This window comes from Danio rerio, chromosome 6 (genome assembly GCF_049306965.1).
Source record: "Danio rerio strain Tuebingen ecotype United States chromosome 6, GRCz12tu, whole genome shotgun sequence".
Lineage (NCBI taxonomy): Eukaryota > Metazoa > Chordata > Actinopteri > Cypriniformes > Danionidae > Danio > Danio rerio.
Genome location: NC_133181.1, coordinates 37,555,494 through 37,582,653, shown reverse-complemented (window position 1 = coordinate 37,582,653; position 27,160 = coordinate 37,555,494). Strand labels below are relative to the sequence as shown.

At 33.0% G+C, this 27,160-nt stretch overlaps 1 protein-coding gene across 12 annotated transcripts in view; it reads left to right on the top strand.

Annotated features, from left to right (window-relative positions):
• Positions 1 to 980: 980 nt before the first annotated feature.
• The window catches only part of ddr2a (discoidin domain receptor tyrosine kinase 2a), a 72,787-nt gene continuing 46,607 nt past the window's right edge, over positions 981 to 27,160 (top strand). For 4 of the 12 annotated variants that reach the window (XM_073905879.1, XM_073905885.1, XM_073905882.1 and 1 more), the window contains exon 1: positions 981 to 1,054. The gene's annotated coding sequence lies outside the window, so the exon portion shown is untranslated. Of the gene's footprint in view, positions 1,141 to 9,858; positions 9,931 to 27,160 lie in introns of those variants that run through there. The other 8 variants (XM_005166264.6, XM_073905884.1, XM_005166265.6 and 5 more) reach the window with 3 other exon arrangements.

Below are 27,160 nucleotides of genomic sequence, written 5' to 3'. Positions count from 1 at the left end.
AAATTATTCTGTTCATCATGGCGGCATTCATTAAATGTAAAAAAAAAAAGTGAAATATGTAAAAAAAAACTTAAATACACAATTTCTTATTGAATGTAGTTTCAAATGAAATGATTACTCTAGTCTTGTTTTTATTGCAATTACCATTAATAATAATAATATGAATTAATATTAGAGTGGTTTCTGAAGGATCATGTGACTGAACACTGAAGCTGAAATCCATCTTTTAAATTACTGGAATAAATTGTTAAATTAAATTCGAAACGACTTTTGAACAGTTACTATACAGTGCAATAACATTTCGGAATTTTACAATTTTTACTGTGTTTATGATTAAATAAATGCAGCCTTGGTGAGCAAAATAAGCTTATTTTAAAACATTTAAAAGTACTACTGATCCCAAACTTTTGACCGGTAGTGTACATGCATGTATAAGCCTACAATTTAATAATAAAAACTAATTTGATACATATATACTTCTAAAAATATACAAAATTAGTTTTTATCATTAGGAAGGTAAATGCAAAGATGGAATAAATAAAAAATGCACTATTCACTACAGCAACAAGAGCTATTGAATGGCAGCGAAATATTTGATCATATGCACATGTCCACAACGTTCAGAAAGACTTTGCTACTATCAAACGTTTTTATTATTATTTTTATTATTATTATTTTTATTATTATTATTATTATTATTATAAAACTTACCTACTCTTATTTCTGTCGAGAGATTTCGCTTCTTCGTAAATGCTGCTGGATAATAAGAAAACAGAAAATGAATATTCAAGAAAATCTCTGATTGGTCACCAGAGTCTGTCTTAATTGAAACCTGCTGTATGGCACGAAGAATTTTGGGACTTTGGCATTTTTCCAGATTCCAAGAATCCACAGAATGTTAGATTCTCTCTCTCTCTCTCTCTCTCTCTCTCTCTCTCTCTCTCTCTGTCTCTGTCTTTTTCTCTCTCCGTTTTTTCTTCATCCAGCGGTGTCTTACATCAGCTTACAGTGCCTGAATGTGCGACTTAAAGGAGAACTTCGGATAGAGAGATAGGTTTGTTTTTAACGTCCTAGTCACACATTCATAACTTGGAATTAAGAGAACTCTGGACAAATGGTTTGAAAAAAACAGCGCAAGCAGTAAGTTTGCATTCAATCAAATTTCAGTGCTTTTCTTTGTTTTCGTTTGTTGGTTAATGTAAGGAAATCTTGGTTACCGTCCTCTATTTGATTTAGGAGTGCGTGTTTATGATTGACTGTGATAGTTTTAAGGTGATTTCGTGAGTTTCGCTGTCTTTTGTGTTAAAGTTGAATTGGACAGCTTCTGTTTGCATGGCAGACTAAAATAGCGGATAGCAGAGCGACTTGATTTTGGTCAACTTTTGCAAGCCAGCTGTTTTGAATATAGTTTTTAACAGACTAGTCATACGAGTTAGGAACTTGTTAAGTTTCACATCAGTGTACTTAAAGTTATTGATCTTGTTTGGATATTAACGTACAATGTAGTTTTCCTTGCTTCCACTCAGGACTGACAGGAGGACAATTTGCCGTTTTTATATTTCAAAAAAGTTGCTCCGTTTAATAGCCCATAGTTCAGACTCAGAAATAATCATTACCATTTAACAATGCAATATTTGGATTTATAAAAACGATGTAACTGTGTAGTTAGCATGAGGATGCTATTTAGATGAAGGATTGCGCACAATAAGTTAAATAATTTGATAATCACACATTCTTAAAAAAAATTAATAAAAATAGCTGTTTTTAATAATTAGACATATTCTGATATCTGTGTGAAAATAAAGTGTACAAATTCACAGAAAGTACTAAATGTAAGCTACGTGTATGATTTAATGTTTCTATTAACTTTTGTATGAAAAACATTTTTTACATCATCGTATCTCATCAGGAAAACCACCATATTACCGTTAAATATACTGGCATAATGTTACGATTAAAATAATAAAATATTGATGTAAATAGTTTTTATTTTGTTTTCATACAAAATCCATTCAACTTGATTTTTGATGTAGCCTATGGCTCTTTGGTGTGATGACAGACTTTGCATCCTCTATCCTCTAAAATTCACAGGAATTAAGAGATTGCTGTGCAAATCAGCCTGATTTGTGTTGGACGGGTTCATGACCTCAATACCTGCATTAAACATTCAGCCCTGACCTGTTCAATAACTCAACATATAATTCATCTTAACTGCACATGGTCACTTATATACCTCCCTTACAAGTGTTCATGTAACAGAAGCAGCTTTATTTGTTGCCAAGAAACTGAATTTTATTTTACCAGATGTATTTATGTTTTTAGTAAAGGATTTAAGTATTTTATTATGATGCATTGGAAAGCTTAATTTGTATTTATTTATCATGGTCTTGTACTAATGGCATTTTTAATTTGATAATTTTACTGGAGGACAGTAACATCACTAACTTCTCAATTTTAGATTTAGATGCAAGTACTTAAACCAAGATGAACAAGAACAAGATAAACTATTAAAAATGTGCTTATTTTTTTTTAAATAGATCAAAATTAAGTCAAATGAAACTTAAAACGGGATAAAATATCTGTCATGAAGAAATGATTGCTTTTACATTTTAAGTTCACATAATTTTATATTATTTGTAATGTATATTGTAAATAATTTCATTTATTTATAAATATATAGTTAATTAATTATAATTTTAACTTACCAAATGTTATTTTTAAGCATTTAATTTTCAAAAAAATACTTAAAATCTTACATTTACATGTAAAGTGAAGTTAGTAATCTTGTTTAGATACTCAATATGTGTGGAGTCAAATGCAAAAAAACGGTTTTCGAGCGTTAAAGCAATAAACTAAAACACAAATGTATTTCACCTGTACTTTTAGATTATTCAATTCTTTTGTTTTAGCAAAAAAAAAAAAATCCAAGTAAAAAAAAGACTATTGTTTATTAAAATAATTGTATAATTTCTACCGTGATGCTAAAAGATAATTTAGCAGCTATATTAATAGTTTATAAACCAAAAGTCATTGTCAGTCATATTTAGAATAAGAGTCATTTGATAACATTTTAATAGACTCAAAGAGTCAGTGCAGCCTAAAAATGCTAATGAAATGATTTTTTAGCTTTCTCCATTATAGGTTTTAACTAGGTTTTACCAATTTGACAGCAAAAAAATCCAATTACTCAATATATAATGCAATTCAGTATGATCACCTTTTCTGTTTAATACTGAAAAATAAGTTTATTTTTCATAAAAGCTATTTCCAACAATCACATGTGCACTTTGCTTTCATTAAATATGCATTCAATGTCTTAAAAACTTGTCTGTGAAATAATTTTAGTGCAGACAACATAAAATAATATGTTATGTTACAAATTTGATTCAACGATGATACTAAATTTAATTTGTTTAAATTCTCCCCATATAAATTGTTTGCAACAGTTTTGCAGAAATCATTTTCAGTGCAGTGATTGTGGCAAAGTAATATGTTCACTTATTAGTGTGTAAAAGTTTGTTTGGAAACATATGTTTCCTTAATGTTTTGCTCTGAGTCTTGTATGATTCAGGCAACACTTCATAAACTGCTTTTAGAAAAGGAAATGGAAAATGATTTTTCCACTGGCAAAGTTGTTAGGTGTAATTGAAGTCAGAAAGCTCCTGGGAGCGTATATGATACATTCCAGTGTGTTTCGTGCAGGTGCACAGATGCAGTGCCTCAGAAAATGACTTCATGGCACAGTGGAAGAAAATGTTTCGTCATGGAATCATCAATGCAAATAAATAGCTTTTTTTTCAGGTGTGAATCTCATTTAGCAGTGAGTAATAATTTCAGTCACTTTTTAAAATGTTTTCAGAAGAATAGGCGAAAATATTTGTTCATCACAAAAGCTCCTGATTCTGTAACATGTGTCACTGCACTTGCATCTGTTTTGCCTATCAGCTGGCTCTAATTTTACTGGAACTGCCATTTGATTTGGATTTATGCATTTCCATGAAAGTTAAAATATCTGCAATGCTGTGACCATTGCTTTAGGGAGGAATGAAAGAAAGAGGTTTCCAATGAAAAACACATGTTCTCTTCATACCTAAATTTACAGGCGTGTGAATATCAGCCTGGCGAATAAAATCCATTCACTTCAGCCGTGTTCAGTTTTTCAGATAAAATGTGCTGTTGTAGTCACAAATGTATTGTTAAAATATGCTCAAATGTTTAGAGTATTGATGTCATGGTTTCTTGTTGGAATATTATCATGCTATATATATATATATATATATATATATATATATGTGTGTGTGTCTGTGTGTCTGTGTGTCTGTGTGTCTGTGTGTGTGTGTGTGTGTGTGTGTGTCTGTGTGTATATTTATTTATTTATTTTCTTTTTGGCCTGGTCCCTTTATTAATTTGGGGTCATGCAAACTCCACACTGAAACGGCAACTGACCCAGCTAAGGCTCGAACCAGCAACCTTCTTGCTTTGAGTGTGAGGTGAAAGCACTACCTATTGCACCACTGCGTCGCCATATATATATATATATATATATATATATATATATATATATGGCGACGCGGTGGTGCAATAGGTATTGCTTAATAATGCAACTTGGAAAAAAGGTGTTACTTTAACAGATGTCACAGCAGAAAGTACAATTTTGTTTGTTTTGCATAAATGTTTAAATGGAACAGTTAAATCAGAATCAGAATAAGTTTTATGCGCCAAGTGTGCACACACACATAAGGAATTTTTGTGGTTTTTCAGGAGCTCAGTGTACATACATACACACAGACATGTCAACACAAGAACACAGAAGACATTAAAATAACTGGAAAATAAAGTTTAAAAAAACTAAGCAAGAATAACCTTTTTTTTGGCATAAACCGTATGTATTTTGTATAAATAGAGCAATTGAACACAATTGTGTGGCTCTTGGTCAACTATTAATCAGAACGAACATTGCATATCTTGCAATGTGACTATTGCAGATGCACACATGTGCAGCAGTTGAAGTTAGAATTCTTAGCCCCCCTTTGAATTTTTTTCTTTTTAATATATTTTCCAAATGATGTTTAACAGAGCAAGGAAATTTTCACAGTATGTCTAATAATATTTTTTTCTTCTGCAGAAAGTCTTATTTGCTTTATTTCAGCTAAAATAAAAGCAGTTTAAAATTTTTTAAACACCATTTTAAGAACAAAATTATTAGCCCCTTTTAAGCTATATATTTTTTCGATAGTCTACAGAACAAACCATCGTTATACAATAACTTGCCTAATTACCCTAACCTAGTTAACCTAATTAATCTACTTAAATGTCTTTAAATGTCACTTTAAGCTGTATAGAAGTGTCTTGAAAAATAACTAGTCAAATATTATTTACTGTCATCATGGCAAAGATAAAATAAATCAGTTATTAGAAATGACGTATTGAAACTATTGTGTTTAGAAATGTGTTGAACAAAATCTTCTCTAATTTTAATAAAAAAATAATTCTGACCTCAACTGTATATATTAAGTTTATATATATATATATATATATATATATATATATATATATATATATATATATATATATATATATATATATATATATATATATATACAATATGTGCATTGTTGACTATTTTAACTGTACAAATAAGAAATAAAATATTTCTATACAATTATTTACAGTTATGGGGCTTTATCTGTTACAAAAACCATAAACCTTAAGGCCCCTGTAAATGTATTACCATAATGAAATGGGTAGATGTTTTAGTGCATAAAGATCTATATCACCTGCCTGAGGGGAGATGTGTGAAAAGTTTGTGGAAGTGAAACAATCACAAATTGAGGCCTTTAGATAACTTAGGGCCTTAAATCTATATGAAGCTATAATTAGCTTCTCTGCTGTTTTAACAAGAGTTAGGAATTGTTTACTCCCAAAACAAAGTCTATGTATAGAGTTTTAATTCAATTGCAATGTGTTTAATTGTGATTTGTTGTTAAAAATTGTTACTCATACCATTTTCCTGAATGTTTATAATGCTATGATTAGCTTTTAAAAATATTAGGAGTATTCACAGGTATAATAACATTCAAAAATTTTTATTTTTTTTGTAAGTGCATAAATGTTCAAATTGAACTGGAGTTTCAAACTAATCAATTTGCAAAAGGATTATAATGTATAGGCATGGGCTGGTGTAAGATTCTGACGGTATGATAATCTTGGATAAAAATTTCACGTGTTGTGATTACTGCTCTAAAATATGTTCTATTTTTAAATGTAAGGGTAAAAAACCACAACTTTTTCCCCAGTGAACACAATATATATTTTTTTTATAAAATATTTTGTAACAGTAAACATGTCAGGCTAAATAATTAAACTAAATCATTGACTTTTGCTGTTTTGATTAGTTTCACAAACACTGATTTCTTTATATCGTTGGATGTCTTTCTCTCTTTTTGGATATAAAGTAAAGCTTCTGCACTGTACAGCTCTATAGCATGCTTGGATGTTGATTTATAAGCGATTAATTTTTCAGATGTTTGCTGAATCATGGCCTGACCAATAGCTTTTGATGTAAATATACTGTTGCCCTAAAAAACTAAATAGTCTTAAAAACACATTAAAAAACATAAATATACCATAGGAAAGGCATAACAGAAAATTTTGGGTGTTTTAAAACCTTGACTTTTCCAAACCGCAGTAAAACTTGAAATCAGTTATAGTGCCATGCCAAATGTTTGTTAAAGAAGTTAATGTAAGTTTAGTCAATTCAGAGCTTTAAGAAAGGTAAAACCCTGAATTATAATTTTAACAAATGGTGCCGTGTGATTTATTGTGTATTGTAAACTAGATGACTATAAAAAAATCATAACTTTTCAGTCGATATCTCAGGCATGTCTTAAGCCAGATTAACCTATGAAAATGTTTCTGTTTGAAAATAAAAAGTGTATTAAGTCTTAAGCCATTTGGTGCTCTGGTGAACACCACTGCAAATACAGCAATATGGATATTCTTAAAACACTTTATAAAACTTTAATAAATAAATAATTATTATCTGCATATTAAAGTTCCCTAATCCTGAAGTGGAACAAATGCTTGAATTGAAATACGTGATTACCACTTCCATCATATATTGAAAGTGATTAAACTCTTAGCCATTTGCAATGAAGGGAGGCTCTGAAGTGAAACCCAGAGTGCAAATACTGTAGTTGTCTTGAAAGGTAATTTTGAAGAGCGCTTCACTGTCATTTTCTGGCTGTTTGGTTGGTTAAGTGACGATCCCAGATCTTGGAAAGCTCTCACTTGCATCACCACAAATTGAAACCAGATTTTGACACTGATGTGTGCTGATATTTAATTGAGGCCTTTAGATAATTTATGGCCTCACATCTATATGAAGCTATAATTAGCTTCTCTGCTGTTTTCTATAACGGGAGACTAGTTAGAGTTAGGAAGTGTTGTAGTGCAAAACAAAGCTCATGTGGAGCGTTTTAAATCAAGTCTTGTACATTTTATTGTGAATTGTTGTTAACAATTGCTGTAATATAATCATACCAGTTTTTAAAGACATAATGGCATTTTGACAGTTTTGTGTGCTAATATTTATGTATTTCAGATTATTTAAGTTATTAGTCCATAAATCTGTATGGAACTATCATTAGCTTTTCAGCTTTATTCTATAAATGGAGACTTATAAAAATAAAGTGTTGTGTCTAAAACACCAGCTTATGTATTCATCCATATATATAAACAAACCTGCTTTTACTGTAAATTGTATTGATGTATTGTTAACAGTGTTGGGCACGTTCCTTTAAGAGTAATTAGTTACTAGTTACTTCTCACAAATATTAACTGACTCACATAATTATAAAAGTACACATTTCCAGGGAAAATACCTATTGTGTTACTTTTAAAAAAATCTAATTCTTTGTAAAGGTGCAGTCTCTAAAATTTCTAAAACATTTTTTTAATTTATTAGACAGTTAGATTCCTCATCCTTTTTTAAAATAAAGCAGAGCTGGGAATCAGATCTCAATCATGTTTTCACAGACGAGGAATGGTCCAAGGCTCTGTCTCGTGTACAAACCTCTTATATTTGTGCTCGTCATTCCCTTATACAATTCAAATTATTGCATAGAGTATATGGGACTAAGGCAAAAATATCTAAAATTAACCCTGGTTTTGATCCAGTTTGTGATCGGTGTCGACAAGCTCCAGTCCCTCTTCTTCATACTTTCTGGCTTTGTCCAGCGCTAAGCACTTTTTGGGCATCAATTTTTAAATTAATTTCTGAATGCTTTCTTTTAGATATTGAGCCATGCCCCCTAGTAGCGCTATTTGGACTTAAGCCTACAAATGTTTCTTTGTCATCTACACAATCAAATGCACTTGCCTTTTGTTTAATAATTGCTAAAAGGCTCATAACACTAAACTGGAAAAATCCTTCCCCACCCAGTTACATACATTGGATGCATGATCTGATGCAGTTTATGCAAATAGAAAAGATTAGATATACAGTTTGCGGTAATACTGAAAAATTTGACACTTTCTGGCAACCCTTCCTCTTACACTTAAAAAAAAATAATAATAATAATAAATAAACATGTAAATATGTTTGTGTATATGTATGCAAGTATATAGCTGACTTATTTTCCCTGCCCCTGGCATAGTTTTTTATTATTATTATTATTATTTTTAATTATTATTATTTTTTAAATATATATTATTATTTTATTTTCTACTGTTGTACCCTTTGAGTATTTGTATTTATTTATTCTCTGTACTGTTGTTGTTGTTGTTGTTGTTTTGTTGTTTTTCCTTAATGCATGAATATGTAATTATATTGTTTTCTTCAGAGAGAAAGAAAACGTGAGCAAAATTGTATTCTACCACCACATTGGAGCAGTTAATGTCTAATGATTCTGTGTATCTGATGCTGTGGCTCTCTGACTAACATATTTCAATAAAACAGAGTTAAACTAAAAAAATCTAATTTGCCAAATGACTAAAACAAATATAAAACATTGTACACTAATCTACATGATTTTAATGTTGTTGTGGGACAATGCATGAGACAACCATCAAATTCAACATATCATAATAAATATCAATACTATCAGGGCTGCAAGATATTGGAAAAATCTGGCATTGTGATATTTTGTTTTGCTGCGATATATATTGCGATATGAATATAATTTCAACAAATGACTTCTATTTGTAAAGAATTCCTTCATTCAGATTATCTGGGATGGTAAAATCTTTTTCCATGCAGTGCATCTGCATAAATTATAACAAATTAAAAACAAAAATAAATAAATAAACACTGCTTTATGGTTTTCTGGGAAGTCTAAAAGTATTCAATTACAGAAGTAAAACAATCAAATGTAAAATAACATGGTCATCATTGCATGAATAATAAAAAAAATAATGTTAATAATATCTTTCTGTTGTACGACATAATACATAATCTAATCCTGCGATCTTACTGTTGTGGAAACACACATCACGATATCGATGCACAAACAATATATTGTACAGCCCTAATTACTATAGTTGTACAGTAAAACACAATAGATGGTTTAGAACTTTAAAGGGCACCTATGGTAAAAAATCTACTTTTCAAGCTGTTTGGACAGATCTGTGTGTTGGTATAGTGTACAGACCGTCATACTGGGGTGATATGAACACACGCAGTCCTTTTTTTTTCAATTTAACTACAAAAAAAGGGTCGGCCAATTGGAGCTGTTTTCAAATCGATCGCACCATTACGTAGGTGTGCGATCCCCCCCGCCCACCGAATTGATTGACAGCTGCGCGCATTAACATGTACCGGTAGTCGCGTGTATATGTCAACAAGACCAGACAGACATACGCAAAGCAACCGGGAATAAAAGCTCTGTTCTGTTCGCTAGGATCAGCAATCATTATCAAATGTGATTAAGAGTAAGTTTCACATGTTTAAAGTGTTTTAAAACAGAGTATGTGTGTAATTAATTACAGCGTTTTACTTCAGCTTTACTTTATCAGCACAGCCGCGTGTCAGAACAATTATAAAAGAAGACGCTTCAATCCCGGTTTGTGGAAGTTAAATCAGATTTATTTTGTACATTAGCATAACAGATATCCACACAGTAGTTGAGCTTAGCCTTAACTAAGCTAAGTGCGCTCTGTCTGTCTGCCTGCCCGTGTGTGTGTGTCATCTGCGGTGTGTGTGTGTGTGTGCGCGCGCGCGCACGTTAACTTTGTAACGATATTGTGTGTGACTCATCAATGCAACTTCACAATACTGATTAGTAAAGGTTAGTTCTTACTGTAGTATCTCACAAACGCTACGTGAGACCTTCTTCCTTTAACAGACCTTCGTCTGTCTGTTGTCTGACGCAGCTGAGGGAGGAGGCATGTAGAAGCAGTAGGCGGGAAAAACTCGTCTTAAAGGCGCAGTACGACAAAACCACCCCCTGCTGGAAATCAGTATAAAACAGCATCTTGTAAAAGGTATAATGAAAAATCTGATGGGTATTTTTATCTGAAACTTTATACACATTCTAGAGACGCAAAAGACTTATATTAAATCTGAAAAAAGGGGTAACCTAGGTGCCCTTTAAGGATAAAGTAGTGCTTAGATTTCCAGTTTGCAAAAGCTACTGTTGAGCTTGTTGGTTTTGCCATCGTTCTGACTCCTGGTCGTTGGTGTGTGACTGACTGTGCATGCCCATGTGTGTGAAAACCAACACTACTCTGCCTCTGATTGGAAAACAATAAAAATGTACTCTATCTATGCCAGTCATCATGTTCTCAGTTACACCACGCTCACAAACACACCAATCATCATCACTGGTTGGTAATGTGTCCCGCCTCAGCCCCAGACACACACTCACCCCTGAGAAAGAAAGGTCCTATGGTTGAGTGAGACGCTGCTTGCATGAAAACCGATTCAGTCCTCTCAATTAGAACAGGAATGTGATTCTTCTCAGGTCCCGTTCTTCACAGGAATCTCAGGCCCCGTTTACACTAATACGTTTTCATTTTAAAACGCGTAAGTTTTGCTAAGGTTATGCCATGTGTTAGTGAGGTTCATCTTTATCAAAGCAGAAGACCTGATTGATGGTTTGTGCCTTCATTGCTCATCATTGTGAACAAGAAGGAGCATTAACTGCTTCACTCCGGACGTCATTCGGGTATAATGATATTGTGGTGTTCTATAATGTTGATATTGTGTAGTCCTATAATGTGCGCGTATGACGAATTGCTTTGAATGCGTGCTCGGCTGTGCACTTTTTCTCCGCTCACATTTGCTTGTCACGACCACGTGTGCTCTATGTACATTACAAATAAAGCCAGGATGCACTTTTGTTTTTATTCTTTGCAAGTCATGTCCTGATGTCTTTGTTTATTTAGTGCTACAGCTTAGCACCTGAAATGTAATGCCTGAAATTGTCATTAAATTGTTTAGATGATAGTACCAATTTAAAAATATATTTTATAATTAATTAAACCTATTCAAATCCGGGACTACGCTGAAGGAAAAAGTGAAAGTGTTTAACTCTTTTTAGCAATGCATGATAAAATTTTCAGGGTGGAATGTTAAAGCACATTTGGCTCCTCAATTTAACTAGATTTAATATTTTTACAGTTCAAATTGTTGACTGACTGGTAGTTTATTTATCGAGTGGAATAAAGAGTCACTAAATTACAGAGAAAATGAGTTAGTAGCGTCATCCAGCAGCAGTGTGTGGATCTGTCCCGTCATTGCGGTACAATTATCTATTAAAACCTATTAGTTTATCGGTAAAACCTATTAAACTCTCGTCTTCCTTCTTTTTTGTCCTCGGCTGATCACATGCCTGATAGTAATGAGCATTTTGTTGTCAGTAACGGCAATGGCGTTGTAACGGAAAAACAGTAACTCATTTGAGTATTACTGAAAAAAGTATCTGCATTAGCAACGCCGGATATTTTGTAGTGCTATTATTCCCATCACTAATTGTTAATGTATTATAGTTTAATACACATTTTCACAGGGAGGCTTATAATTTTGTTAAGCGTACACTCAAAATGACATTTGCTGTTTGTTCAAATTATATATTTAAATTGAGCTGAAACAGCACAATTCTTACATTTTTGAGGGGGACAATTTAAATGTTTTATGTTCAATTCAATCAAGTTTGTAGAAACTACTAAGTTAAGTTAATTACTTCAGATTGTCCCAACACAAATCAATTGTCTGGAACCCAGCTTTTTTTTTACAGTGTACATAAACTGTTCTTTTGTAAATTGCTGTTTAAAATAACTTGTTTTTATAGCATAATGTAAATTCCACATAATCCAATATACTGTAATATTAAATATATTTACTTGCCAGTCTATCAAATAATCAGATTTTGACACTAATAATTAGATCTTCTGACAAAATCTGTATAGGCTAGTTTAAGTTAAGAGTAACATTTTATGAGCAAAGCTTTTACTGACATTTAATTGTATTCTGACTATTAATCTAAGTGCTTTTATTGTACTTTATTGTTATTCATTTGTTGAAAATTTTTATTTAAAATCTTCTGTCTTGTAGATATGTGCATAATTTTCTCTTTTTTAAGACCTATCGACCTGAATAAAAAAAAATTATATGAAGAGTTTAGATGCAAAAACCTCTAAAATCCATCTGATATTTTCTTCTAAAATGAGCCTTTTTCTCTGACTCCTGTGTGCAGGCTCAGTAATTTTACTTTTATAGTGACGAATAAGTTATTTACATTGCCTTTAAAGTGAAAGAACTGAACAAAAACATTGGAGGCTGACAAAAATATTCATTTTAGGAGAACATTTCAGATGGCCTATAAAGGTTTTTGCATCCAAACTCTTCATATAGGCCTACAAAAAATCTAATAATGTGACAAAAGCTTTGCATAAAATGTACTGTTTACTTTTTAGTGCTGTGGTTTTCACAGCTCATTAGGAAAACACTAACCTGTTAAAGCCACCTAATATAACTGTACATGCATGCTTGTGTAGATAACTTTCTGTGAGCCTCACTATGCATTTAATTTGAAAGAGCACACTGTGTCCTCATTGCAAAATCACTGACACTATTTTTGACTTTCATTTCCTCTTTCCTGATACGGGCCTCATGCTGTTTATGAGGTAACCAGGCTCTGCTCGAGGCCTCTTTTTGCTTTAAAAGTGATTTTCACCTATTGCATGTGAGTCGTGTTGACTGAGGGGACAAGAAGGCTTAGTAGTGTAGTGTGTAATTGGCCAGGTTGCACTGAAGAGCCAGTATTTTCGTCTAGAATCAAGTCAATCGTACTGTATTTACATTAAGAGATCTCTAAAGGGCCACGGATCTATCTGCACCACTGGCTCGACAGTATGTGTTGTGAGGTGAGGTGTTTAAAAAGTTCCTCCAAGTCACTGATGGTTTCTCTTTATTACATTTGAAGAAACGAAGTGATTTTCTGGCATTACATTTTTGTGATAGTGTTATCGAGTCTGTTTATGATTTAATCTCACCAAATATAAGTGATTTCTCACTACAGAAGTTTTGTTGAACCGCTGTACATGAAACACATTTTTCCCTGTTCTAAATGTCAGTCAAGGGTGTAAATTCCACTGAGCACAGGGTGGTCATATCCAGCTCTCTTTTTAAAATCGCTTTTATGTCCACCTCACTTTTCATGATTTAGTTTTACTGCATGCAGTCATCATCATGGATGCAACTGACACACTGCATGTTGAGGTACACATCCACGTCCAGTTACTTTGTGTGGAATGCATGCTCTAAAAAGGATTGAAAGTTAAATTAGTGAGTTCTCAAGAGCATATATTGTGGTTGAAAGCTAAACAGCAAATGACTTTAATGTCAGCATGGATAAAATAGAAGAGCTGTGAATTGCTTCAGTCTATTATCTCTGGTCAGAATAATCTTTAAATAAAGAGGTTTTTTTACATGAAAGACAATTCAATTAATGATCATTTTCAAGTTTTCAAAAATTATTTCCATATTTGATATTTCAAAATCATGATTTATGTAATTCAAAAAGATTATTTTATTTAATAATTTTTGTAAACATTTGTAGGTTGGTTTGAAATTAAGGTTTGTTTAAATAGCTTATTTCCTGGATTTTGTAAGTAAATGCAAGAAATGGGAATTAGATCGAAAACAAATCAATCTGTTTCTTTATTTATTTATAATATATCTCACTAAACTACTACTCAAAAGTGTTAAAATGATTTCTAAAAGTTTGTGTCATTCTAGAGACATGAATACAAATTCAGGACTAAAATTACATTTTAAAACATAGTAAGATCTTTTTTTTAATTGTAATACTGTTAATATGATAAAAATTCAGTGGCTTTGGTGCATTTCTCACAACACTACTTACATTTGCACAACAGTTAATGCATTTCTCTAAACAATTAGTACAAACTGCAAAACCTAGTTGATAACCTGCAAAATCGTGTCAGTCGCTCAAAATGGATAGTTCATCCCTTAAAATCAAGTATTGATGTAAATGAAAGTGTGTGTCACCAACATGAAAAGTCCTGACACCATTGTTTATGAACAAGATAGTCAAATGGCTTTGTCATGTTTTCATTATAACAGTTTACTCAGTTTACTCAGCTTTTGGTGACAACTCAAGACGGCACTATACACCATTTGCACAGCCATTTGAAAACTCCAGTAAAGTTAGACAATACTGCATTTAGTGAGGTATCTGGATATAAGAAACTGGATATGTATGTTTCACATTTTTACTGCATTTGCTCTTTTTTTTTGCTCTTTACAATTCAAATTTAGTCACAGCATTGTGCAAAATAATAAATACACCCTTATTTACAACAAACATAAACTTCCTTTGGGAAGAGCTGTGCACAACTGTAAACAATATTGCAGTACATATTGGAACTGAACCTACAACATACACAGGTCAGTAAATCATTCATGAAATTGTTCAATTTAGAAGACATTTTTAGGGGAATAAAAATATTTAAAATTGTTTGTAAAATCAGCTTGACAGATTTTGCTCGTAATGACTCAAGTAATGAAAGGAGGACTATTAGTTTTAAGTGGAATGACTATTCAGCATTCACAAGTTTAGTTAATTTTGACTGACAAGACATAAGCAAATGATAATGCTATTCAACAACAGCAGAGAATTGTATGCAAGCAATTGATGCATGTCCAAAAGCATTTGCAATTTGTTGAAAGGAATGAGAAACTGCTATGGTATCCACAAATTACTAATTGTTATGAGAGACGCATTAACTGTTGTGCAAATGTAAATAGTGTTGTGAGAAATACACAAAAGCGACTGAGAAAAATTGCATTATATTTTTTTTTTTTCTTTTTTTTCTAAATGTAATTAATTCCTTTGAGCAAAGCAGAATCTTTCTGATGTGCTGATTCGAAGAGACTATTGCTGAAAATGTTTGTTCTGCCATTTTTGTGATAACCGCATCGATTTATTTATTGTTTTTATGTTTTCTTAGATGGAAATATAACAAATTAAAGAACAAGATTTTTTTGTAAATGAATAACATACAAATATATGCATAGATAACTAGAAATGCAGGAGACATTTTAGCTTGTTTTTACACACAGATTTACACAAACAAAAGTTTGCATTAGATGTTGGACAGTGGGTAAAATTCGATTTTAACCAAATGAGAGGGAAACCTGTTTTTTCAGCAGGGTGAATTAGTGGAATAGATGATTAAAGAGCCCATATTATAGGTTTTTGAAAATTCCCCTCCATGTAGTGTGTAACACAGCTCTAAGTGAAGTGAAGTATCCAGCTAAGGCTTAAATCTGTAAGAATACAGTGTTAAAAACGGTTGATTCATCTATAAAAGAGTCGACTCATAGTGCTTCAAATGAGTCGCCTTGATACCGAGTCATTAGGTGTTTCGCCATGACGTACGAACGAAACCAAGTTATTCACGTGCACGCGCAAACCCGGGAGATTTCAAACCTCTGAGGCCCCGCCCTCTGACGCAGAAACCCAGACACACACACACACACACACCCACAAACACACGCACACAAACATGCCGGTCAATTGAAGTCACACTGCAGATGGATATTATCGAGGGTCTACCCAAAGATGAAACCTCAGCATTATAACCAAGCAGATGGAAACTACTGGAAACTTCTGGAAACTACATGCTACAAAGAATACTTCATCTGCGTTTGTTAAAGGAAGGATCAGTAAAGAGTAACTTACTGATGGACGTCAGGATGGGTTTCTTCCTCCATTTCTCAAGTGTAAGTACGTGCGATTAAAGTTGTTGCCTCGTTTACTCTAGCTTGCAAATGTATTTAGTTGTGATTTGTTACTTGTAACCGTGTGTACTGTATCAGGTCAACTCGCTATATTCTCTTATCGCGTGCAAAGTCACGTTAAAAACACGACGCGTGCTGCTTTGTTTACGGAGCTCCATGGTAGAGGTCTGCATAAATTTCCGAATAAATCGCGGGAGCGGTCGGTAACGGGTTTAATTTGGGACGGGAGCGGGCTGTCTAGCAATATCACGAATATTGCTATGCGAATGAGAAAGAGAGAGAGAGCTTTGCTTGTGTGTCTGCTTGGTGCTTTTGTGTGTGTGTGTTAGTGAGCACGCGCGCATATGAGAGAGAGAGAGAGAGAGAGAGAACTTTGTCTGTGTGTGTGTGCTTGGTGCTGTGTGTGTGTTTATACAGACAGCTTGGCTGTCTGGACTGTATAGCTGGGTGATTTTTGGTTTTGTTCTCCCCCGCTCTTTAGCAGGATCGGGCGCGGCGGGCAGAAAACGGGGCGGGGCGGGCACCGGGACAACAAATTCTTCATATGAGCGGGAGCGGTCGGGTTCAGGCTAAACCTGGCGGGTGCGGGCGGAAGCGGGAGCGTTGTCATCCGGAGGTGTGTGTGTGTTTTTGTCTGTGTGTGGCAGCTAAAGTCCACGCCTACACTATCGAGCGTGTATGAACTGTGATTACTTTCTATATTGCTGATTAGCTATTGGGCATTTCACTCTCTGACTGAAGGCAGTCGACCAATCGCGACAGACTGTCATTGGTCCAATCAGCGCAGATTAGCTTCGCGCTAAGGTGGGGTTTGGGAACAAATGAATCACTGAACGATTCATACAGGAGTCGCTGGGATAATTAGGTAAAAATAAATGCAGATTATAAGACCATGAAAGTGTTTTTTGACCTTGCATGCATATTAGACTGTTGTTGGAGACCTTTACAACCAAGATATGACCCTATTTCATGTATAATATGGGCTTTTTAATTGATTATTTAATGAAACATGCTAAATGTGGCCTCTTTTTGTCTCACGTATCACACAAGTATTTCTGTGATCATGCACTGTTTGATCATGCATTTGTTAAAACAAGTCCTAATTCTGCACTACTAAATAATGTATTTTGCGTAGCAGAACACACCTTTACTTTGAGCTTGCTTTTCTTTTCTTTCTTTTTTCGGCTCCGGGTTTGGATGACATTTCAATTTATTAAAAGATTAAAAATAAAAATAACAAAAAATAGCAATGACACTTTTTTGGGCTTTACATCCAACATGAGCAATTTGAAGAGATATGTGGAATCAGTGTAGGAATACGTTACATCATTCTAGTTTACCCAATAGCCTGAGTCTGGCGTAGTTCACCCAACATAAACAGAGTGTGGTGTTGCTGGGTATGTTTCTAATATTTTCTGTTTTTATTCATACTGTTGTTTTGTATTTATTATTGCTGTCAGCTATATGTCATGTATGAGTTATACAGAGCTAATCTTTTAATGAAATGTGGAAGTTATTTTTTTTTCTCACCGTTGTAAAGTGTATGGCCTTTAATAGGGTTTGTGCATTGTGCAATGCTTGCTATTTAAATTTTCATGCTCATTCTCATGCTTATGTTTACAGTAAATATAATGTACAGTAAGAGCAGCGTTTGTTGACCCCTCTAGGAAACGCGGGGCCCTAGGCGACCGCCTATATTGCCTGCAAAGGATGGGCTGGCACTGTAAACAGCCAACAGTTTTTGTGCAGAATAAAATGTCAATAATCAGGCATATTACATATGAACAAATCTCTTAGCGAAACCTGTAAAATACAGACATAAATAAAATTCCAAAGTTTGTCATAAGTGCCTCTGAGGTTAAGATTATTGGCTCAATGCTGAAGAAAAACCCATTTGAACTAGCAAGCCTTTATGAATATATATTGTAACTGAAATCGAGTGACACAAAATAATAAAGTAAACAAAAAGAAATTGTATTTTGGAGGTTTTCTTTATTAGGAAAAGACAAAAACACTATAGAAAGCCAAAATATCAAATATGACTGGCATGAAAGTACTGTTTATGCCAGTCTCGGTTTGAAAAATATTCATATTGTGAAATATTTGGTCACTTTGTTGCCTCAAGTGATAGAATCATGACACTGACAGCTTTATAATGCAGCATACAACACACACGACTGCGTTTAGAGACGAATCTCCTATTACTGGCCACGTCTCCTTCAATTATTCTCATCTGGCTCTTTGCAGAATCAGTCAGTGTGAAGCGCATGAAACGTGACACGAGGAATGGCCTCTTTGGGCTGTTGCCAGTTTAGACAGCACTGGTCCTTTAATTGTATGCTATGCAGTGAATGTGTGTGTGTGTGTGTGTGTGTGTGTGTGTGTGTGTGTGTGTGTGTGTGTGTGTGTGGTGTGTGGTGTGTGGTGTGTGTGTGTGTGTGTGTGTGTGTGTGTGTGTGTGTGTGTGTGTGTGTGTGTGTGTAGCACATATGAGGGTTTTAGAAGCCGCTCTCCAGTATTTCCATATGTTTGCTTCAGTTTCACTGTGGCTGAGATCATCTGCTCTGTTCACACTCTGCCTGAAGTGTGTTTTAGCATGAAGCCCATAAAATGAGGAGGCTGTAAGTCACCGCATGTTTCTGTGCAGGGCAGCAGTAGTGGAGGACATTTTAAAAAAACTGTGAGTAGTGAACTCCAAACAAAAAATTAATAAATCACTGACGAAGACAAAATGAAAAGTGATGGGATTTTCAGTGTATGCTTAATGTGGCTAAAAACGTGAACTATACTCACTATTTTTCATATTTCTTTGAGTAAGTGAAATATAACTTGTGTATAATTGATTTAGTTGTTGTTAAAGGTTACTGGTGAACAGTGGTGTAAAGTAACAAATTACAAACATTCAAACTGTAATTGAGTACATTTTTTCATGAATTATTATTTACTAAGTTGTGTTAAAAATGTGTACTTTTTCTTTCCCTTGAGTACATTTTTAGTGCTGTATCAGTACTTTTACTCCACTACTCTGCAGTCACTACTTGTCTTATCTCTGGGGATTTGCTAAAGTGGAATAACCAGGCCTGTAAATATTGTCCAATCAAATCGCACATAGTAACTAAATCTTATCATACTAAACAACTTCAAGACATGTGCGCTTTATAAATGTAGCAAACTGCTTGGAAGCATTAAAAGTGTCCAAGAAGATGTCCAAAATCTTTACAATCAAAGACAGAGAGACTGTTTAGATGCACGTCATTGATGAGAAGATGACTGATGCCTATAGTGAATGAAATCATCAAACGCCTTAAACAATAACTTAATGCACTACAGAATGTTACGTTTACACATCCCTGCACAAATTGATTGTAAACGCATTAGACTTTCACAGCGTAACGCTAACTACTTACTACTTTTGAGTGCTTTTAAAGGGGCTACTTTTTACTCATACTTAATATTCACAACAGAAACTTTTACTACTTGTGCCATGGTTTCGGGCAAGTATTGATAATTTTACTTCAGTATGATTTTTCAGTACTTTTTCCACCACTACTGGTGAATAAAATGAATAGTAGGCTAATTGTAAAATTTAAACCGAAACAATATTTCCTCTATTCTTCTAATATGTTTACTTGAATGTATGTTTACTAAAATGTTATAAAAACATTAAATGCTTAAGAAAATTAAAGGTTATAAAATTTTTGTGAAACGTGATAAATACAAATTTGTGGTGCTTAATAATTCATTATTATTAATTTATTTAAAAATGTATTTATTCCAAATATTAAAGTTACATTTCAAATATATGTTTAAATATATTACATATTCGTAAAATACTTGTTAGTCAGATAAAAACAAAATAATACTATACTTATATAATAATAATAAAATAAAAATAATGGAGTTATTTCTTTAATGTCAAATATTTCTTAAAAGAATAATTAAATCAATCAAATATTACATTTCTGGGAAATAAATTGTTAGTTAGATGGTTTATGTCTGAAAACAAATGTAGATGTATATTTAGATTCTTACTTTTTAATATTATTTATTTATTTATCTATTAGGGAAAAAATCCAATGAATATATTTTGCAGTATTACTATTTTATCCAAGGGCCATACTGTGGCTCAGTGGTTAGCACTGTCACCTCACAGCAAGAAGGTCGCTAGTTCGAGTCCCGGCTGGGTCAGTTGGCATTTTTGTGTTGAGTTTGCATGTTCTCTCCGTGTTCGCGTGTGTTTCCTCCAGGTGCTCTGGTGTCTCCCACAAGTCCAAAGACGTGCTGTAAGTGAATTGAGTAGGCTAAATTGACTGTAGTTTATGTGTGTGATTGAGTGTGTATGGGTGCAGCTGTAAGGACATCCGCTGCGTAAAACATATGATGGACAAGTTGTCAATTCATTCCGCTGTGGTGACCCCAGATTAATAAAGGGACTAAGCCAAAAAAGAAATCAAATGAAAGAATGTTAAATATTTAATCACAAATGTAATTAAATCAATCCAATATTACATTTCTATAAAATGTTAGTCAGATCTTTTTATATTCGAAAAGAAATGTGGATATTTATTTATTTAATTATTTATTATTTGCGAAAAATCCAGTGAATATATTTTATAGTATTATTATTGTTTTATCCAGCTCAATCAATATATGACATAAAGAGAATTTGTAAGTATAACATTTTTTATACTGTTATATTTACTACATATTTAAATGCTGTATTTTGGATGAAAATGACACTTTCCTGTTAATGTACCAGCTTACTATAGTGAAATATTTCAGTTCAGTTTTAAATGCAACAAAGATTATTATGTAACAGTTTTTCTATATGTTAACGTTTCACATTTAATTTCATGTATTTGCCACCCCTTTGTAACTGTTTGTAAAATATCTGAAAACTGTGCAGCATTTTTTATGGCAATTTGATTCAAAACTTGTAATTTAGCACCGTTATTCTCAAACACACTCTAAACATATTCATAATTTTTATATTTTGTGATTTATGTTTTTATTTTTTTCCTGTTTATTTATGCTTTTGAATTGCATTAGGGGACCTTTATCTTTCTTCCAACAACTTTTAACGTTTAAAAGTTGGAAAAAGTGAGTTTTATTTACATTTTTAATAGTTTAAAGTGATATATTGTCTGGGCTGGTGTTGTTTATTACGCTACACAAACTTTGATAATTTACTGCCACTACATTTTCTTTTATTTTATAGACTTAATCTTTCTATATTATTTCTTTTACAATACATTATATTATTTCAAACTACTAAGAGTGGAATATTCAACATCAAAATTCAGCAGAGCAGAGATCAAGACAATTCACAACCATTAATAAAAGGGAAACACAACATATGCAAACTCTTTTCACAAGACTGCTATGACGTGTTTAACGGTCATCATAATCTTAAACCCTTGATTTTAGTTTTTAATATTTAGATTTTTTTTTAAATATACAAACTTTTATATGCATTTATTTATGTATTATATCATCTGTGCGTCAAATTACAAAAACAAAAATCTGCTTATGTGAGGTGTTTGTAGTGCAGTGTCTATGGGGCTGAGAGTAAATTTGACATTATTCTCTCCTCTGGCTGCCGTCATCAGTCTCACACTATTTTTTTTTCCTTTTTCTAAAAGCCTTCATGACACTATTGTGTCGTTTTTCTTTTATTATTTCGGCAAATTGTAAAAAAGTATTTGTTGTATTCTCCCATTCATTGTGCTCGAAGTTTACTTAACTCTGACGCCTTCTGCTGCTGAGTAATATGAAATATGAAAAGGATCTATAAGCAGATATTTTTTACAGGATTCAACCAAACAACACAGTTTAATAATAAACGCCTACAGCAATATGATCTACAGTGGATCTGATAAAGATGTGTGTGGGATTGACAGTTAACGAAGCGTTAAAAGGGTTTAGATCTAGGGAATGTGACTGTGGTAAATGCTGGCAGTAAAGCCCTGAGTGAAGAGTATGGTTTCCCCACTGCGCTGTAACCCCCGGTATGCAGTGCAGCGAGTGATTGAGGGTCCTGTAACTCAGGTCAGGACTGTTCTTTCCTGTGTGTGGTGTCCTCTCTGACTGAGGGTTCACACAGAGGTTTGCAGAGTCACGCATGTTAACCAAACAGACAGAGCACATTTATAAGGGCCACTTTAGAAATGGAAGAGCTGAGGTGTTCCTCATTATAAAAACACTTACTGAGCTCTTAAATCCTGCAAAAGCACTGCAGGGTTTTTCATTGATTATTAAACAGGTACTTTTTGCCTGTTTGTCTGTTTTGTTGTCGTAGTTTCTTGTTTTGGTTTGTGTTTTACTTTTGTTTGTTTTCAAAAAATGTTTTAGAAATTTTGTCATGTATTAACGTTAAAAATCTTAATTTATATATTAATTTGTTTGTGGTTTTTAATTGTATAATTATTATGAAATAAAATGTGTTTGCCATGAAAATAGCCTTTGATTCTGACATGGCATTATATATCATATGACGACATGACATGACATGATATTATATGGTATGATTTCAGATGTTTTATCTAACTTGTTTTGTGTTTTTCGTTTAATTTTTCTTTATTTTTTGTATTTTTGTTTCGTCTAGCTTTTAGTTTTGTTTTATGCTTTCTGTTTGATTTGTATTTTGTTTGGTTTTAGATTTATTATTTCTTGTTTATATTAGTTTTGCTTTGTTTTTGTTTCTTCTTTTGTTGTTTTAACTTATTGTATGAATTTGTGTTGTACTTTTTATCTGATTTGTTTTTGTTTTCACTTGATTGTAGCTTTGTCTGGATTTTGTGGTTTTGGTTTTCTGAGGTCTAGCTCTTGGTTATGTATACATTTTAGTTTTGTTTAATGCTTTCTTATTGGTTAGTTTTGTTTATTTTAGATATTTGGTTTCCTTTGTGGTTTCTGTTTCGTTTTATTATTATTATTTTTTGTATTACCTTTGCTTTGTTTTCGTTTCTTGTTTTGTTTGATTGTTTTGATTTGTGCTTTACCTTTTTCTTGATTTCAGAGGTTTTTGCCTGATTTGGTTTGTACTTTTTTTGATTGTATTTATTTCCTATATTTTGAGGTTTTGGTTTTGTTTGGTCCTGTTCTTGGTTTTGTATACTATGTTTTGTTTAATGCTTTCTGTTTGTGTTTTGTTTATTTTATATTTTCTCTTTGTGTATATTAGTTTTGCTTTGTTTTTGTTTCTTTTTGTTTGATTGTTTTAATCTGTGTTTTACTTTTTTGCTCGATGGCAGACGTTTTTGTCTGATATGGTTTGTGTTTTGTTATTTGATTGTAGGTTTTGTCTGTTTTTTGTGGTTTTGGTTATGTTTGGTCTAGCTCTTGGTTTTGTATACATTTTTGTTGTGTTTTATTGTTTCCTTTGTGGGTTCCATTTTATTTTAGATATCTTTTTTCTTGCTTGTATTAGTTTTGCTTTGTTTTTGTTTCTTCTTTTTGTTTGATTGTTACTTTTTGTTTGATTGCAGAGGTTTTTGTTTGATTTGATTTGTACTTTTTGATTGTATTTATTTTCTGTATTTTGTGGTTTTGGTTTTGTTTGTTCTAGCTCTTGGTTTTTTATATATATTTTGTTTAATGCTTTCTGTTTGTTTCGTTTTATTTTGTAATTTTTGTGTCCTTTGTGGATTCTGTTGTTTTATATTTTGTATTAATTATGCTTTGTTTTTTGTTTCTTCTTTTGTTTGATTGTTTTAACATGTGCTTTAGGTTTTAATTGATTTCAGAGGTTTTTTTTCTGATTTGGTTTGTGTAGTTTTTATTTAATCGTAGTTTTTGTCTATATTTTGTGGTTTTGTTTGGTCTAGCTCTTGGTTTTTTTAAGCATTTTTGGTTTGTTTAATGCTTTCTGTTCGTGTTTTATTTTATATTTTTTGTTTCCTTTGTGGTTTTTTATTTTGTTTCATTTTAGATTTTTTGATTTCAGAGGTTTTTGTCTGATTTTGTTCTTATTTGATTGTAGCTTTTTTGTATTTTGTGGTTTTGTTTTTGTTTGGTCAAGCTCTTGGTTTTGTATATATTTTTGTTTTGTTTAATGCTTTCTGTTTGTGTTTTGTTTTAATTTAGATTTTCTGTTTGCTTTGTGGTTTATATTTTGTTTTGTTTAGTTTTTATTCACAGATTGTTTTTTCTTACAGTGGCATTTAATGCAGCTCAGGCAATATTAATAAATTAATGCGTGCCTGGTTTATAAAGAACCATGAAATTCCTTCCTCCTTGAAGCAGAGACAAACCAAGCTGACAGTCAGCCTTTGGACAGCGTCAGGCTCTTGTTGAGCATTTGAATGGCTTGTTTAGTGTGTCACCACTCGGGCTTACCATGAGTTTCCCTAATTCTGCATGTAGAATCGGTGTTGGTTGTCGGTAAAAGAGAGCACTCTGATTGGCTGTTCAGCTACAAAAAGCAAAGAAAGTAAATAAATGAATGAACTGACAAACTTAGCAACCAATACATGTCAAGAGGGAACACAAAGAAGCTGGCTGTCATTTTGTCACATTTCTTAACTTTTTGCAAACAATATGGATTATGAGATTATTAGACATATTTGCACAAGTGAGTCCCTGTGTGGCAAGGAAGTACTGTGAAAATGGTCCATAAACGCTGCCTTGCTTACAGTTTGAATGTGTGCAGCATCAGTCCTGGATTACTTTTATGAAATGGCAATCCAAATACTCCCACCCACAAATGTAAAAAAAAAAGCCTCTCAAGCAGACGCAGAATGTAAATAAACAGAATGTAGGCCCAGAGGCGGCCAGACGCAGCCATCACGAGTTGACAACACAGTTGAGTCGCTTGTCATGGCAATTAGTTCTGACGATGGCTTGGTGTATCCCAGGCTTTATGCATTGGATCCACACTGCAATTCAGATGAAGTGTGGATGCTGCTATTCATATGTTAAACATTATCATGTCCTTAGGGAGTTCCTCTGATTAGTGTGCTTCATTACTGTAGTAAATTGCCAAAGGATGTGTTGTATGATCAGCCAATGAGGCCTTAGACGGTCTTTTAAAACCTCTTTGAAACGCTCCACCATAAATGAGGCAGAAGAGGCAGATCGCACATGTTCGTATACAAGGAAGTCCTACTCCAGTCCTGCAAGGAGAGTTTTTTTTTGGCTGACGATGAAGACTTTTCTTGGCTTCTTAAAGCATCCAGCAGAGACCCAAAGTCACTTTGTTCCAGCGTTAAACACCATAGAGCGAACTTATATAAGTTTGACAAATGTGCATGCTGTTGTTTCAATTCTAAAATATATGTTTCCTTCAAATTGACTTAGGGAAATAGTTAGATAAGAAAGACATATGTGCAGTTTCGTGGTTTTGCTAAATTGTTCGTGTGTTATACTAAACAAATGTGCTCTTTTCTATTCTGTCACAATGTCAAAACAGTGCATAAACCAACTTATTTAATGCTTTTTTTTTCTAATTGTATGGAAAAGAACTTTTTGAAAAGAAAGGCAAATGGGTTTCATAGGATCTGCATAATTTCTTTACTTTGATTTGTCTTTCATGTTACATAAGACATCATGAATCATGTGTTGAGACGTTCCAAGAGTCATGGCAGTAATAGTCAAAACCAATGACTAATCCTGCGTTTGTTTGTAGTCCAGAATGTACATCTCATTTTCTCCATCATAATTAAAGCTCATTTTGCTGTAGTCCACAGCATTGGCCTTGATGGGACACCCTTAATCTCGTAAGACTGATGTTGCAGATTAAAACTAAATTTGCTTTAAAAGACTTAGTTCACCCAAAAATGTTAATTATGTTATTTTTGCATATTTTTTGTTATCTTTGCATTTATTAAATTGTTTAGCTCAATACTTTATTTTTTGTTTGACACTACATTATACACTATATGAATCCTTAGTTCAGTTTCAAAACATATAATTTATATGTAAATGAAGATATTTTAGCTCTCTCATCCTCCATAGACGACAAATTTTCCAACTCCTTCATTGTCCAGAAAACAAACTACAATCATAGCTATGTTTTCATCCAAAGATGCGAATTAAATGTATGTGCAAAACAGGAACATCACATAAAATGCATGCAAATAAAGCAACATTTCCATAATTCCTGATTAACTGGTGCCAAATATGAACAGTTGACCTGCGCCTCAGAAGACAAATGCCGACACACTGTGAACAGACAGTCATTAATAATATAATAATACTAATACTTAAATGGTTAAGGCGTTTTAGAATGACCAAAACAACATTTTAGGGGCCTCATGTATCAACTCTGCGTATGCACAAAAACTTAGCATACGTCAGGTTTCACGCTCACGTTTGGATTTACTAACAATGAAATAAACGTGTGAATGTGCATTGGTCCACGCCAACTTCATGTCTGCCATACGTGCATTTCTTGTGTGTGTTTGTTTTATTTCCATTGGTAACTCTTAGAGGCAATTATGTTAAATTGTACACTACAAAGTATCTTTGAGCTTTGCAACGTGCCTTTACTGACAAAGTCTCTGACAAATACTGTGCTACCAAGACCATTACTAGTTTTAATATGCACGGTAAAAAATGTTTGGTTCCACACATGATTAAATTATGTTTTTACAAATTTAAGTGGATTGAATATAAAACAATTTAGTTGTCCCCTAAAAACCTCAACAAATACGTTATTTCAGCTCATTTTAAATACATTTGAATAAAGAGCAAACATCATTTTGAGCGTGTCTACATTTTCGACAGATTAATAAACAACCGATTAAATCCTTTAACAGTAGTTTGTTAAAAACCTGTACATGATAAACTTGTCAATAGTGTATAAAATATTTGAAACCCCTGTTCTAATATAACAGGCTCCTAATCATGTGTGTTAAGCTTTTATATTGTCAACAGTTATTTAAAACATTCATG